The sequence below is a fragment of the Melospiza melodia genome, chromosome 1 (genome assembly GCF_035770615.1).
Source record: "Melospiza melodia melodia isolate bMelMel2 chromosome 1, bMelMel2.pri, whole genome shotgun sequence".
NCBI classification, from domain to species: Eukaryota; Metazoa; Chordata; class Aves; order Passeriformes; family Passerellidae; genus Melospiza; species Melospiza melodia.
In genome coordinates, this window is record NC_086194.1 from 27,782,619 (window position 1) to 27,799,300 (window position 16,682).

General features: G+C 35.9%; 1 protein-coding gene across 4 annotated transcripts in view; it reads left to right on the plus strand.

Annotated features, from left to right (window-relative positions):
* Positions 1-16,682, plus strand: part of PHF14 (PHD finger protein 14) — a 161,635-nt gene that overhangs the window by 110,265 nt on the left and 34,688 nt on the right. The window lies entirely within an intron of this gene.

The window sequence follows — 16,682 nt, forward strand, 5'->3', positions numbered from 1 at the left end:
ACATGTCAGCAAGGAATTCTCATCTAAACCCCTCAGGAAATATTTTCTGGAACTGCAAATACACAACACACCAACCCTGGCAAGTAATATATTTTTGTACACATTTTGTGTTCAAAAGAAATCATGGATGATTTTGCTTTTTAGCCAGGTAGAAGTATTTCTTTGGGTATATTTTACTTTCACACAGTGAATATGCAAATGTATTTGGACACTGTAATATTACGTTATTAAAAGTTTGAAATAATATTTTAAGTTTAAAAAAAATTTTAATATGCAAACTGTATTTCAAACCTTTAAATTTGATCAGATGAAAAGAAAAAGTGCACAATTCAATTCCTGTAGTCCATGGAATTTTATTCTTATCAGAAACAAGGTTGGTGATTAAGAAAGTCTGTGAGGAGTGCAGAAGTGTCTGATCTACTCCTGCATTGTGCAGGTGACAATCTCATTATGGTTTATGGAATTTTATCTTTTTCACTATGACTTTTCTCCAAACATGAGAAGCATTTTCTCACAAATGTAGTTTCACACAAGTGTGTTGAAAATTAAACAATGAACCCAAAGACGTAATGTTCACCTCCCAAAATGTAGGAAAAATACTGAAGTTTGAGGTGGCATGCAGTGCTTTAAGTGCTTTTTTGGCTATGTGTGACTTTGCAGCCTTTAATCACTTCATGCTATGATTTTTTAATTTTCTTTCATAAGACCCCTGCCTTTTCTGATTTAGCTGTTGGGGGTCACTAAAAGGGATTAATTTGGGTTGAGAATTAGGAGAAAGTCTGTCTTTAAAGTTTGCAAGGCATGAGAACTAAAGCAGTCATTTCAGAACTTGGGAAAAAAAGGAGTTTGACCTTATGTTTGAAGTAGTTGAGTTGTTACAAACAAATTGAATTTTATCTTCATCTCACCTCAGAGCTGCAGGAGTGCTAGGCAAAATTAACATTTTCAAATGTTTGGTAATTTCTTCTCCTTGTTTTCTCTTGCCCAACTTGTATCCCTTAGCCCAGTGTGTAAAAATGCTGAATTTTCTGAGCTGAAGTGGGAGGCAGTGTGTATGTATACACAAGAAAGCCCTATTTGAATGTAACAGATGAGGTTGGCATGCAGTAGTAATATAGTGCTTAATCTTGCCCTAAATATGTTTTACATGTGCAATTTTATCATTCAATACAATGCAATTTTACACAGTTGTATCTAAAATACATTTTAAAACTATGAAAAAAAATCTGTACAGATCTTTTGAATTAATTCAGACTTGCTTCAGTTACGTATTGTGACAAAGGATGGCCCTCATTTTGTCACCTTAAATCACAGAGATTGTTGCACCTTCTTTTGAGGACAGAACATAGAAGCAAATGTACTGTCATCATGGAACCCAGCATTGCAGCTGAGAAATGATAAAAGAATACTCCTAATAAATCTGCTTGCTGCTTCAAGCAGAACATAATATAATGGGAAAAAATGTTCAGTTTCTATGCAACATTTTTCAGCCAGAACTTAGAAGTATCTTAAGGTAGTTTACAGAAAAAATTACATAGTGGAATTCACTAGCTGTATTTGTCTTCTACAGATGTGACTATTATGATCTATGTTGTGATATGGGCATAAAGAATGATAGAGTTAGACATTTTGGTGTTTATTTATGTATTTTAAAGTTTCTTGACGAGAGTTTAATTAGCACTTTGGTTTCCTGTGTGACGTAGAAAGAAAGATGTTTTTTAATACAGCAACTGGATAATATTTGATTATTTTGAAGTCATTGTTGTCTTCCTAGGTTTGTGAGGAGCAGTAAAACATTGTCACTGGAGTGATTTCCTTAAAATTGAGCAAGAGAAAATAAATCAAATCTGTAAGGCCATATGAAAATTTAACAAGTCCTTACACCACTTATGCCCTGTTTTAAGAACAGCACAGAAATGGGTTTCACTACCAAGATGGTTAAAAAAAAAAAGGTAGACTTTTAGTGTATTGCAATATCACCTGGCTGAAGTATTGCCAAATGTGTTTTAATATTTGCTTCCCAGGTATCATATTTAAAAAAAATGAGTTGGCACAGCCTCTGTTATTTTCTGGCACACAGGTACCATGCATCTATGTAATGAATAATTTATACCATAAAATGTTCCAAAAATAATCAGCCTTGAAATTAACTTAAGTTGGAACTTGATTTATGAATAGTGAATAAGTTCGATGGTAGTAAATCCCCAAATTAATCCAAAAACTCAGATGCACTTAGTTGGCAGAAGATTCCCATAGTCTAGGTGGGAGGCTTAGGTTTTAATAAAAAAAAAAAAAAAAAAAAAAAAAGGTTAAGCACTGGAAAGAATTTGTGGAACAGATGGTTACTTTTAGTATTTTAATTCTTCTCTGCATCAAAATCAATTTTACCAGTTCAAATATTTCCTGGTGCTGACTGCCAGCCCATAATGGGCTTCTAGTGCTTGTACTTTTTGGGTGCAGCTTAACTGTATTAAAAAGATGGCCAGAAAATGAAAAACACAATATAGCATTGTCTTTCACATGAAAAAACATTGTCTGAAAAAGTCTCTCTTTGAAAGATGATAGTGCAGCTAATACCAGCCAGATGTTTAAAGAATGAAGAAATTGTAATATAGGGCTGTTTTTTAAAATGTATTATTGTTGTTTCAAATGCAATACCAAATTTCTGATTCTGAAAGATAACACTGGGATAGATCAAAAAAGTAATCTAAAAATAAATTGCCAATTAGGAGTGCAAAGTAGAATACATAATTTTGGGTTTTTTTGCATTAAACTTTGACAAAAAAACAGCAGTTAAAATAAACCTGCTAAGAGTCTCTTTTCCCTGTGGTATGTTTGTAGAAAATTGAGATTTAAATATGCACTGCAGTTTTAAATTACACTTTTTTGTAAAAAACAACAACAAAATAAAGAAAAAGAAAAGAGCCATTTTAATGGGACTTGGTCCAAAATTTTTTTACGTTTACAAGTTTGTTTTCTTCCCTCTATTTTTTGTTATGCAGAAGAAGGAACAAATCCCTTGCTGCTTACCTTTATTTACTCTTTTTCATAAACAACCCAGCAATACAGAGTTTTCTCCAAAGCTGAACATTTGCACAGTGTTCTTCGTCTTAGTGTGAGAGCAGTAGTTCTTCACAAGCTGCTCCATCCCGCTTGTGTCCCTCTCCACAGGATGCAGTCCTTCAGGACCAGACTGTTCCAGTGGGTTCCTAAGTCCTGCCAGCACACCTGCTCCAGAGTGGGCTCCTCTCTCCATGGGGACACAGCCCCTGCCAGGAGCCTGATCCAGCCCAAGCTTCCCACAGGATCCCAGCCTGCCTTGGGCATCCACCTGCTCTGGTGTGGGGCTCCTCCATGGGCTGTGGGTGGATCTCTGCATCCCTGTGACCCTCCATGGGCTGTGGGTGGATCTCTGCATCCCTGTGATCCTCCATGGGCTGTGGGTGGATCTCTGCATCCCTGTGATCCTCCATGGGCTGTGGGTGGATCTCTGCATCCCCATGACCCTCCATGGGCTGTGGGTGGATCTCTGCATCCCTGTGACCCTCCCTGGGCTGTGGGTGGATCTCTGCATCCCCGGGACCCTCCCTGGGCTGCAGGGACACAGCTGCCTCACCATGGGCTGCGCCATGGACTGCAGGAGAATCCAGCTCTGGCACCTGGAGCACATCCTGCCCCTCGTTCTACTCTGACTTTGGTGTCTGCAGAGCTGTTCTTCTCACTCCTTTCTCCAGGTGCTGTTGTGCAGGTTCTTCCTGCTTCGGAAGTACATTACCCTTGAGTACATTATCCATGTTGCTGATGGGCCCAGCCTTGCCCAGCAGTGGGTCCCTCTTGGAACCAGGTGGCGTTGGCTCCATCAGATGAAGGAGAAGCTTCTGGCAGCTTCTCACAGAAGCCACTCCTGCAGCCCCCTGCCCTGCTGCCAAAACCTTGTCACACAAACACAATACAAAAATGAAGCAGATTTATTATTTTTATGAGGCTTTGTATTACATAAATCAAATTATGACTGAAGTAATCCTACCTTTCAAAAGTTGTCTTGATCATTTTGCTTTGTTGTGATGAAAAATACATTACTGAAGTAAAAAGCTGGATGGCTGAAATTAGAAACAAACTCATTTATTAATTATTGCTTTGGGTAAATACACACCCAAGTCCAATTGCCAGTGGAACATTTAAGAGGTACCTGATTAATGTAATACTGGAAACAAATCATAAACAGTATAGAGGTTGTACATTTTTAATGCATGTAATCTAAACATACACAATCTAATATTTAATTTACTAAAGCTCTAGTTTATGTATAATAAATATTACTTACTCTAAGGCAGTGAATAAGGAAGCAAAATCTCTTCATGGGCAGCTGTTCAAAATGCTGCTGCTACTCTGTACCTTCTTTAGGTTATGCTTCTAAGAAAATCTGCTTACAGTTATGGTTTATCTGGGTAATAGCTCTGCTGCTGAATCGTGACTTACTCTTCCTAAGCCATGACAAAATGAAATTACAGCCTACGTGGCCTGTTGCTGTAGTACGGAGTGGTGAGAAATTTCTGCTGGGAGCTAGCTGCAGTTGACAAAAATCCAGAAATCACCTAGTGTCATGATTGAAATAAAGCCACCAAATGTGGTTTTATGCTAACATAGCGTGAGAGAATAAAAAACAAAAGCAGTTTTTGAGCTCTGAGCAGCACAGCACAACAGGAAGATTTTATACATCCTCTTTGGTGTGCACCTATGCATATTCTCAAAGAATGTGAGAAAGCTGAAAGAGGAGTAGTGTATAGGAAGGGCAAAATAAACAAGGTTGCTTGCACCTTACAGAACTGTAGGCTTTCTCTTTCTTGCTTTTGAAATTTGATTTCTAGATATGTACAATATTGGGAAGTATTGTGACAATGAATTTTTCATATTGAAGGTGCTATATTGAAATGTAAAAGACAGGAAATACGGTTTTTAATGCAAATTTTCTCCATTTTACATTCCTTTTCAAGTGAAGTCACAAAAGGAAGATACATATGTGTCACAATTGCTTCATGGTAGCTTCCCAAGAATCATAGCTTACAGCACTGATGTACATTCAGATTTACTTTGTCAATCCAGTTCTCTTCCTACCTCTAGAGTTCCTAAAATAAGGAGCTCTTTGGGTATTGATAATTAGGGACTTCATGCTGACAGTGGAGCCATAAACAAATTTAGCAATAAATTGTAATTGATCATCACTACTTCCAGTTAATACTCAGTTTGGAAATTTAATTGTTATACTTAGTTAGTAGAATGTGTTGAATTTGGTAATGTCTGGAAAAAAAGTGTGAATAAAAAGCTTGTAACTGACTTGAATTTTTAAACCTTTTGCATCCTGATTAAATTCTTGAGTTAGATGAGATAGGCTTCCATGACAGCAGCATTACAAAACCCTACATTTCCATTGTGAGTAATTCTTGAATATTCATCAAGAATCAAGCAGTCAACAGGAGATTGCAAGGTGTGTGCTTTGCAATGACATAAACAGGGACTCCTGATGTGCAAAGGTATGTCTGGAGGCTGGTGGCATCCTGTTGCACCCTAATGTTGCAAAGTGCTGTTCTGTTCCTTACATATTTCTGAGATAAATTTCTTAACCTAGGAATATATTTCTTGTCTTATGTTTTACACAGAACTAGAAGGTATGTAATTAAAGAAGAATTATATATTTTAATTCCTCATTAGTCCAGCTTTATTACCTTGCAAATTATTTTAGCACATCACCTGTAATCATATTCTGTATGACAGAAGAAGAATTAGATCTTTAATTGTTGGTCTATGTATAAGATTTGAACACATTATCATAGTTACCCAATTAAGTGCTCATGTTTACTCTCAAGGTTGATTTTATTTTCAAGTCTTTCAAAGAAATGTAGCCATGTATGTCACTTTAAATAATGTGTCACTCATCAGTATAAATTGCTAAAGCTGCCTGGGCCAAATCTAATCATATTGAACAAGGAAAGAGAAAAGTGAGAGGGAAAAACCAAAAACAGTGCCATTTTATTAAGTGCTAGGTAAGTAATGGATTTTAGTACAGCCAAGATTTGCTTTTTGTCATTGTGTTAGATAGTGGAAGTGAGGTTCAGTTGCCATTCTCAAACAAAAATTCTCTTAGTGGTAGCCACATTTAATCACATTTCCCAGAAGACAGCTGGATATTGCCAATTCGTGCTGTGTCAGCCACTTTCTCTGCAAAGGAGTGTCTCATCACTTGGATTTTAGCATTCTGTAGCAGAAAAGTTCCATCCTCTTAAAATTGGCTCAGCAGATAGCTTGTGTGGGAATATAACTGCAAGAGCATTACAATCAGTTCTACCAAGAAAATGCACAATAATTATATGGAATTTTAAGATGGCTTTTGAAAAGATTTTCACAAAACATTTAAAATGTATAGAGCATTGTTAAATTCTAGTAGCAATTAAGTTTATCTTAGATGTTTTAGTAAATGTGGCTTTGGTAACTGTTGAAAATTATTATCTGGTTCAGTGGTTTGAAACATCTTTGTGCGTGTTTGAAAAGTCTTAAGTATATTTCAGCTGTGACAAACATTACCAAAAGATTTTATATGTGGAAAACCTTGGAATCTGTAGATATCAAAATTTTTTCTAGCTACTAATCTCATGAAGAGGGAAGGGCAGATGGTATCCTTTCAGATGTGATATAAATAGCCAAAGAAAAGTGTCAAAAAGAAGATAAAATAGCAGGATAACTCCATGTCTATGGAAGGTACCCACAAGTGTACTTCGAGTGAGGTAATCACATCACATACTTATTTTTGGAAATAGAAGGGTGTCAGCAGAGTGATACAGTCATTGGCATAATGAATATTAAGTCTTTAACCAGTCCAATGCAATAAATAAGGATACATACGAGGTACTAATATTTACAAGCACATTTTGTATCACATGAATATGCATTTGCCCTGCCACATTTTCCTACTGCATGATATTTCCACTGCTTGTTTAGTTAAATGTATTGCACAAGACAGGAATTGCAGAACACAGTGATGTTCTAAATACTTTGTTTTGTAACTTGCTGGTGGTAAGAAACTTCTTGAATGTCTTTAAAATCTTTGTTTTCATGTAATGATAACTTCAAGAATCTTAACATTTAAAGGTAATTATGAGAAAATACAAAAATATTGATATTTGGGAGCTGTAGTCTATTAATCTGTTAATAGTTCTCTCACTGAATGAGCTATTGACCTGTGATTGTTCATGTGCTTTCTGGGTATAGCATAGACAGCAACTGAAAAGTTCCTGTAAATAAAAATGGTAAAATAGTCAGAAGACAATAGATATGCTGGCTAATAGACAATGAATCATTTTACCCACTGAGTCATCCCTCCATGCAAAACAACCTGCTTCAGCTAAAGAACAGTAAAATGGATTAGGCACTCCCTTGGGGATATTATTTTGAACCCTTTTAAGAAGAGGAAGAGGGAAGTGAGCTGAGATATTCCCTGTGATATGGGATGTGTTCACCAGTTAATTCAGGGCAGCAGTCAAACCATTGTCTGAAAATAAGGCATAAAATATATCTGTCTCTCTTTTGTTTTCTCTTTTAATTTAGGAAAAATTAAAATGGACAAAAGTGAGTACAGATAGTTTCCAGTGAACCTGAGGAGGAGGAAGAGGGACTGTTGATGATCCAGGGTTACTCTGAATAAAGCTAGTATTTAAAATACCCTGTTATTTTGGAAAATCCTATTACTGGCTTAAATGGTCCTACATTCTGGTATGCTGATTTTGATGGATTTTATTTTGGTTAAGGTCAGAAATGCATTTTTGAAAAGAATTACCAAGTTGCCACCAGTGATTCTGCTTTGTTTCATATTATGGAGTGGTTTTAGGAGTGTGCAAAGTGAGTTTCTGTCAAGGGGCACTAAAGGCTAGGATCTATTCTGACTGCTAATGGGCATGCTGTCTTCATGACCAAGCCAGCTGTATCTTTGAAATGTGTTCTGCATCTGGCTGGTCCTCAACACCAACTGCTTTGCTCTAAAGAGCTGCTCCTGTCACACCACAGTTTCCTAGTATTAAAGGTATATTTGTGTTTCAGTTTCATCTATTAAAATTGTGGTTTTATTCCTATTTTGATAAGATAATTTTGTGGAAATCTGTATTAGTAGTCTCAAGATCAAAAGCCTAAAAATTAACACACAGATCTATAGTGCTAGAATACCAAATTTCATCATTTGTCCATTTGTATAAGCACTGTATGCTTTTAACTGAAAGCATCTGATCTACAGTGATAAGGAAACCATATTTAAGAGTAAGGGACTTGCTGTATGTTTTCTAGTACAGATGAGAAAAAAAAGGGGTTTTGTCTGGTAGGAGTAATCTCTAGGAAAAAAACACCGCTGGGAAAATATAAATATGCTTCTAGGAATGAGGCAGTAAAGTTGACATTTTGTGTGAATTTAGCCTCATCATTCCATGTATCATTTTCAGTGTTCTTAATTAGGGAGGAATGAGGAATTTCCAGGCCTTTATGAGGGTACTTTAAAGCTGCAGCAATAGTTGTAACCTTTCAATTCCTATGAGCTCAGCAAAAGATGCCTGATTAATGTCACATCTTAAACTGTGTCAACTGGGCTGTTCATTCCCTTTTTTAATAAACATCCTGTTGTCAGGGCAGCTCAGTGTGCCAGCATAAAATATCCTAGTGTTTTAGCTGGCTACTTTAATTAATAAGTGTATGTATCTCTGTTTACTAGTATAAAGTTAAATGGAAATTTTCTTTCATTTTTCTAGTGACTAGCATGAATGAAAAAATCAAGGGCACTCACAAAATGGTGTTGCTGACATATGTTTGAAGCTTCTCAAAGGATGTAAAGGATATTATATTATTATATTATATATATCATATATTTTCATTATCATATATATTATATATGATATATATATGACATAACATAACATTCAAATATTAGAGAGATCTCTAATATTGTGTAGGAAATATTTTTATAGAAAGCTTTTTATACTTAATTCATCCTTTTAAAGATGTTAATATAGCTTTGAATTAATGTTTTGCTTTTCTGCTTTATCAGTTGAAAATAAATGATGGTGGTTTTTAAGAGAGAGGGACAGAAAGATCAGGAGTGAGAAAAGCATGAAGGCAAAAACAATGGGACTACAAGAAGTGCCCTTGGCATAAAAGGAGAGCTGTAAGCACACACATATTCATAAGAATGAGAAAATTCCACTTGGAAAATGCACAGAAACCCTTACAGGGGAGAATGGGATGAATTAAGAAATAGGATTGCAGCAAAGTGGAAAGGAGGATTTTGAGAACACACTGAGAACTTTCCCCTGGAGAAGTGTAGAGTGCTTATAGAAAACCTCTGAAAAAACAGGTGGGTCCCATGTAGAGTTAATTTAGAGAGCTATAAAACTTATGTAATAAACTTAAACTGCAAAAAAGGATGTACTGAGCAATCCCTTTCTTTTCTATTCGTTTTTATTCTGTTCCCTTTATTTTTCTATTTCATCTTGCTACAGGAAGAAAATTCTGGAAGTGGGGAGAGATGAAAATGAGTCTTGATTTAAAAAGTAGCCTTTGACAATTTTGTGATTCTTTTGGTGATCACACATTTCAATATAACCCTGTTTTGCATTATGTTGGGAAAATCTGGACTTCAAGGAGTCGAAAAGCAAGAATCAGTGCTGATGAAGATGTAAGGAGCTAAATAAATATTACTTAAAGGACTTCTCTAAGATGAAAAAAAAAACCCACAACCCTATGAATGTGCTGACCCTGTCTTGAGAATTAAGTTAGATGGTACAATTTAAAGCTTTGTTCCAACATCTGACAGACACACTCTGCATGCTGATGCATAATATCTGAAGATTGTGTGCTTGAAAGAAAGCCTTTTTTGAGCTACATTCTATTTTTGTTAGAATAAAGCAGCTGCTTTTTGGAGCAGAGATCTTCTCAAGTGTTCAGTCTTCTCATTCAAGTTAAGAATTAGCCAAATATTGTGAGCAAATTTTGTGTATGCTTTCTTCCAAGCTGCTGAAGTAGACTAAAGCAAACTATTCTGACCATAAATAGTGCAAATGTGCAGCTTGACCCAAAGAGATGAAAGTAAGTTTTCGTCTGTACCTTACTCCCAAGTTGTCACTGCCTCAAGTAATACAAAAGCACAGAAAGTTTGGAGCATTTTAAAAATGGCGTGAAAAGAAATACAGCTGGGTAAAACTTTCTTCTAGAGAGACTGTATGAATGGATGGTATGATCTGCCCCTGATCATTTCTGAAGGAATAAAATTAAATAAATAAAGAAATAAATAAAATAAAATTCCTTTGTTTAAGGAAGGAGACAATTGCAACCCCAAACGTAGCCTTACTAATGGAGTTATTGTAGCTGCAGCACTGCTCACTGGGAGTGACCAGATGATCTTGTACATCTGCTGTTTAGAAAGTCTTGTTTTAAATGTTGGGTGTAAAATGCCCATGTAATTTTGTAAATATGTCCAAGTCAGTAATTGCAATGCTGTCTAACATACATACAACCACACAGTAAACATGTACCCAGAGTTATACCCCAGTAAACATGTACCAGATGAATATTACATACACTTACAGTGTGTGAACTGCACATCACCTGTGTGAGAGCAGCAGAAAAATCAAGAGTCCACGTTTACTGTGGCTCTAGATGCATGGGCTGTGCTTGAGAATTAATTTTGCAGCTCCTGAGGTTTGGGTTTGGGAGGTTTTTTTTTTGGATGGGGGAAAAAAAGATTGCAGAGGTCAGAGGTGTACCAAACAGGCACAGGGAAAATGAAATATCCTGATCCAGCTGTAATAAATTAAGTGTGCACTGTCATTAAAAGCTTTTTGAACTAAATAAAATAATATCTATAAACTCCGTCAAGGATAAAATGAGGACAAAAATAACTTTTTAGGCTATAGCATCTGCCTGTAACCTAATTCACAATACAAATAATATAGCAGAACAATGCATAGGAAGGAAGAGGTGTGGACAAAGAAAGGGAGAAAGTACTGAATTACTCTTACATGCACTGATAATAGCATAGTACAGCAGTCTTGCCATATATTAATATCCTGCAAAAGATATTTGTATAAAATCTGTTACTCTGGTGCACCAGATAATTACCAAACTATGCAGGATATAGGACATTTAACACACATACACACAAAAAGATAGATATTTAGTTTTTTCCTTTAGAAAAGAAATTCTAAAAATTCCTGATGATGACATACATGTTCATACAGAAATTTCTGGCAATAGTTTAAGCTGTGCTATATCTGTGGTCAGTAGTTTTAATCCATGGCAATAACAGAGAAGTTGTATTCCTTATTTTATACACACAGGATGAGTTTAGTGTTTTGAGTGGCTATAATTAGAAGTTTAATTCCCTTTTTTGTGTTCTAATGTGGTTTTATTAATTACAGCATTTTAAGAGATAATTTTTAATACAGTTCAAAGACTTCAGGGATCAGAAAAGGCAACTATTGAAAAGAATAACTTTTGAATGTTGGGAAATAGTGAATGGTGAGAAAGTAAAAAGGAAATACAATAATCCAGGAGACTTTGATTGAGAAGGTGGAGAATTCAGTCCCACGAGAGGTAGGATTAGTACACTGAGTAATGGAAATGTAGAAAATATGTGAGCTAGAAAGGGGAAACTAATTCAGGTTCCAGAGGTCAGTGAATGATAATACCTTCAAACAGTAAAATGTTCTTCTGTCTTCTGTTTCTATTTGCATGTGATAAAGTTAGAAGAATAGATAAAAAAAACTTTTTGAGATTGCTCTTTTTAGCTTTAAATATATGTAATTTTTTTCTATTTGAAGAAGGCATCCAGAGAAAACAGAAGACCCTGTTTCCTTTGATAGTTTAATCAAACACTTGTAGTAAAATACAAACAGTGGTAGCATGCTTATTTTAAAACAAAAGTTAAAGTGGGAATTCACCTTTTGCACTTGGAAAGCTGGGTAGATTTCACAGATGTAAGTATACTTTGTCAGTGCTGTAGTTTATTGGAAGATAAAGGGATAATAAATTGGAACAGGTGGGTATTTAATGGAAACCTTTACCTTTATTAAGTCCTTCATATTGCAAAAGGAGTTTGAAGAAAAAAGCAAAACTAGTGTGAGGCTAAAGAATGTAATTTAATTTCTATATTTGGAAAACAGATAATTATAAAAGGTTTTTCTTTTATTTCTGTTTCTAAAAGAAGGCAGAAGTTTTAGAGACAGCTTAAGGTTTATTGCTTGAACTGAGGTGGTTTCACAGTGAGCTGAGAAAGAGACCTTGTTGTGTTAACAGTGTATAAACATAGAAGTCATCATCCCCTTCTCCAGAGAGAGAAAATAGCCAAGGACATAACAACAGTGTTGTCTCTGTGACTGGGCAGCATAGGAGGTTAGCACACGAATGTTAGAGGTTGCATTTGTAATTTCCTATCTTTGGAGAGGGCAGAAGAAGAGAGGATATTGTCAGATGTTGAATAAAAGCAGCATGAAGAGAATGACAAAGGCATAATAAAAGACAAAGGGAAATTTTACAATTGTGGAGCATGACTTAAAAGTTTAAAGCCCATATTCTTGCTTCATTAACTAACACAGGGTAAAATCTGAGGAACAGCAAAGTGATTGATCTTGCATGTGAGGAGATTGAGATAAACTCTGTGTTTCTCCCTGGGGATTTGCTTTGGCCACCTGTGAACTCTGGAGCAGATATCTTGTCTGCAGCAGATCTTCTGAAATTCTGGCTAAGATGTTGCAAATATTTTCAAAGTATGCCCCCGGGGTGTGAGAATAAGAACAGGAGGAGTGGTTGCTCTGCTGCTGGAATGATGTTCCATGGTCTGGGCTGGAGAGACGCTGTGAGTCTGACCCAGGAAAGCTTTTTCTGTGCAGTGCTGGAAATGACACTCTGTGAGCACTTTAGCACTTCAATAAAAACGTGCTAATTTCATCCCATAGTGCTTCAACTGTAAGAAGCTGTCTTCATGTTTCAGAAAGGCCTTTTTCCCCCCCTCACTTCTGTAAGTCTAAAGGGGGACAAGTATTTCTGCTTTGTTGCTGTTGGAAGTCTTTGTTAGTAACTTTGGCGTCCAATTCATTACTGCAGTCATGTTTTCACAGCCTGGTGTGAGAGATAAACCCTCTGCAAATGAAGACAGCATCCATTTTCTTTCTACCTCAGGCCACACAGAATTGATTGGGGTAATAAAATGACAGTACGATGTAATATACTGACGGCTCTTTAATTTGAAAACTAGTTCCAGGCTGATTCAAAACTTGTTTAAAGCTAATTTATGACTTGTGTAATTCTCAACTGGGCCAAGGTAAAGGATGATAGATGAAAAACGATGCAGAGTTAACATAATGTATTCAAACCTGTCAGCTTGAAATCATCTATAAGGGATTTGTTTCAATCCTATTTTAGTTTTGTTCTAAAGAAGCATTAGCAGAAAAGGTAGTGGCTGTTAGGCTGGTGTGATCACTGTTTAAGACACTATTTTTCCATCATCGTATTTTAAATGGAAATTCTTGAGCTTTTTAGGAAAGTATTTTATGCATAGTTTAAAAATATAAAAATATACACTGGCTTTTCATTTTCTTTACAATAAGAAGCAATGTTGGTTTCTATTTTGTTAAGTCAGTATCTGTGCTGACAGTAACATGGATTGGTAAATACAGCATTTTGCTACCATGATGTTCACTGTGTGTTTTGACTGTATATGTATATACAGACTACACATGTTTGTATATACATATCTGTTGTTTGTATATACATATCTGTATCCTATTTTCATATACCATGCATACCTGTATATGTGTCTCAATCTGGAATTAAAGGTCTGGTTTTTGAAAAGCAAAATGTGAGAATAGTGAAATTGTTAAATTAAGCCACAACATCAGCATAGCATAAAACATAAACATCTCCCTTTGAAATCTATCACTTTCATGTGGCTTGCAGATGAAATCCACATCTGTTCTGTATGCATTATTGATTTTTCAGCATACTGTGTCAGTGTTCCTTCTGCACAGAGAAGCACAAAACTGAAGGCACAATGTGTGCTCCTGTATGGTAGAGGCAAAGAGTAAATACACCAATTGGACTGAAGGGAAGAAGAGAACTGAATACTGAAAAAACTAGTAAGCAGATTCCATCCCAGGACTAGACTATCTGATTTGTTATGTATTTCTGTCAACATGTAATTAAAATATGATTTTTTGCAGAAAAGAGATTGATCAAGCCTATGCAGTTGTGTTATCTTAGACTGCGTGAGCATTTAGGTCACAGGAAAAGAGTCATTGTTAAAAGCAGGGATATCTTTCTTGCATAAACATAGCAAAATGTCTACACATTTCATTTCCTCTTCAAGGTTTTGTAAGTCCAAGAAGGTTCTTATTCTGAGAAGCTTTGATCAAAATCTGCATTTTTCAGGAAAAAACTTATTACTGAGAATTTGGAATTTATTTTTTTATAATGCACTTGTATTTTCACAAAGTGTTTCTACATTTTAAGGAAGCTGAAAGTACCGTTTAATGGCTTTCCCCCATAGTTTATTAATTAATGTAACTAAATACTCTGATCCATTATAAAGCTATGTATTGATCTGTCTGACGTGAAAATACAGATTTGTGATTTTTCCTGTGTAGTTTAGAATGTGTAATAATGAGTTAATGAAGTGGGAAGAGCTTAAGCACCAGAAAAGACATGTACCAAAATAGTTACTGCGATTAAATGTCCATAAACCACCACATCCATCACTACTACAGCTGAGGCTGACAGATCAATGATAGTGTCATTGTCATTGTTTTCATCATGCAGGACCTTGAAAAAATAATAAAGTGATTTCAGGAGAGTAAATTTTAATTATTTTTGAAGTATATTTTTCCTTTTAACACTTCTGTGGTAAAAATATTGATTCAGGTCAGTGGTAGTGGTTTCTCAACTTTCCAAGTGTAAATGATGCTAATACTCTTTCAGAGCAGTATTCTTGCCAGAATACAAGTACCAGGATTTCTAACCAAAACTGTTGCTCACTTGGCCACATATTCATAACACACCTGGGAGCAACTCTGTAAAAGTTCTCATTTGCACCTTGCAGCATTTTTATTGGTACCATTGGTATCGTGGATCCGAGAAAGGATCTCATTCCACTTACAGAATATGTCTCTTTCTGAAAGCTGCTTTTCACATGTTGTCAGACTAGTTCACAGCAACACAGATTGCCTGTGTTGCATATTTAGATTGCAGAATAGTCTGGATTGGAAGGGATCCACAAGGATCATCAAGTTCAGCTCTTTAAGTGAATGGCCCATACTGGGATCAAGCCCAGGACCTTGGCATCATTAGCACCATACTCTGACCAACAAACAATGTGAAAAGAGAGAATAAAACCAGAGCAATTGGGAAGGGAGGCATATTTGCTTGGAATGGTTTCTGAATAATAAAGCAAATTAGGTTTCCATCCATCTTTCTAAAAATAGAAGTATTAAATTAGCCAGCTGGTTCTTAGGAGAAGGATAGCCAAGCTGCTGGAGAGGAAGATGTTCAAGATTTGATGTAAAAAAGAATCCATGGACTTCTTGAGACAAAGAAATGTAACAGGAATGTAAGCTTACCAAATTGCAGTTGCTCAGATAATTTTTGAAAAGCACTGTTTATAACTTTAAAAAAGCAAGTAACTGAAAATGGTTGCCACCATTATCTGGCCACAGGTAATAGCAGCATAACAAAAGCTTGTTCAGGCACAAAATACAAGCAGAATTCAAGGAGAAAAATCACTGAACCAACGGATTCAGACAAGTGTATAATTTTCTTCCTGCAGATGTGTTTGTTACTTTTGTTTTTGTAAGAAGCACAGAAGAGCTTCTGGAAACATATTGAGCTGATAAGTGGCATTGATTTAACTTTCTCAAGGAGAAAACAGTACTGTTCTATACTCAGAGTGAGCTCTGGCTAATTGGGTAAACAAGAAAAAATATCCTCAACATCATAGTTCACTGGGACCAAACTGAGGTGGCCTTTGAGAGAGAAGATGCTTGCCTGTACAAGTCCAGGGAAACCAGTGAGCTGTCAAGATAAACATGCTGTAAATTTCCTTTTGATTGCATATATAGCATGGGGAAAATCAGACTTTTATTATCTGAATGCTAGAGATGTTTCTTCTTGCAGCTCACTCTGTTGGCAGATATTCTTCCAAGATACCTCCTCTTTTCTTTTTGTTCCACAGATCCAGCATTATGCCCACAAAACACTTCAGTGCAATGGCAGTTGGACTTCACTGTTAACATTTTAATTGATGGCATTCTTTAGTCTTCACTAAAAGCTATTTTTTTCCTAAAATATCTTCCTCATACCAAACCTGAATTTTAAAGTGTCATGGCACAAAATGGTCCAGAGCATCCTTTTTCTAAGTCTCAGGTGATACAATGAGAAAGGTGTAAAAAAATATTTATTAGAAATATTTAAGCACAGAAGTAGTTTTTCCACATTATAGTCTTTGGGAACTCCCTCCATGTGTTAATTCTTTTACAGTGTCTAGTCTCACCAGATGTGATTCTCTGTGTGATTCAGTAATGGTTGTTGGACCAGTGCTCACTTTTTCCCTTTCTATGCAATGGGCAAAACTGCAATTGCTGAATATTATCATTATGAAATTTTAA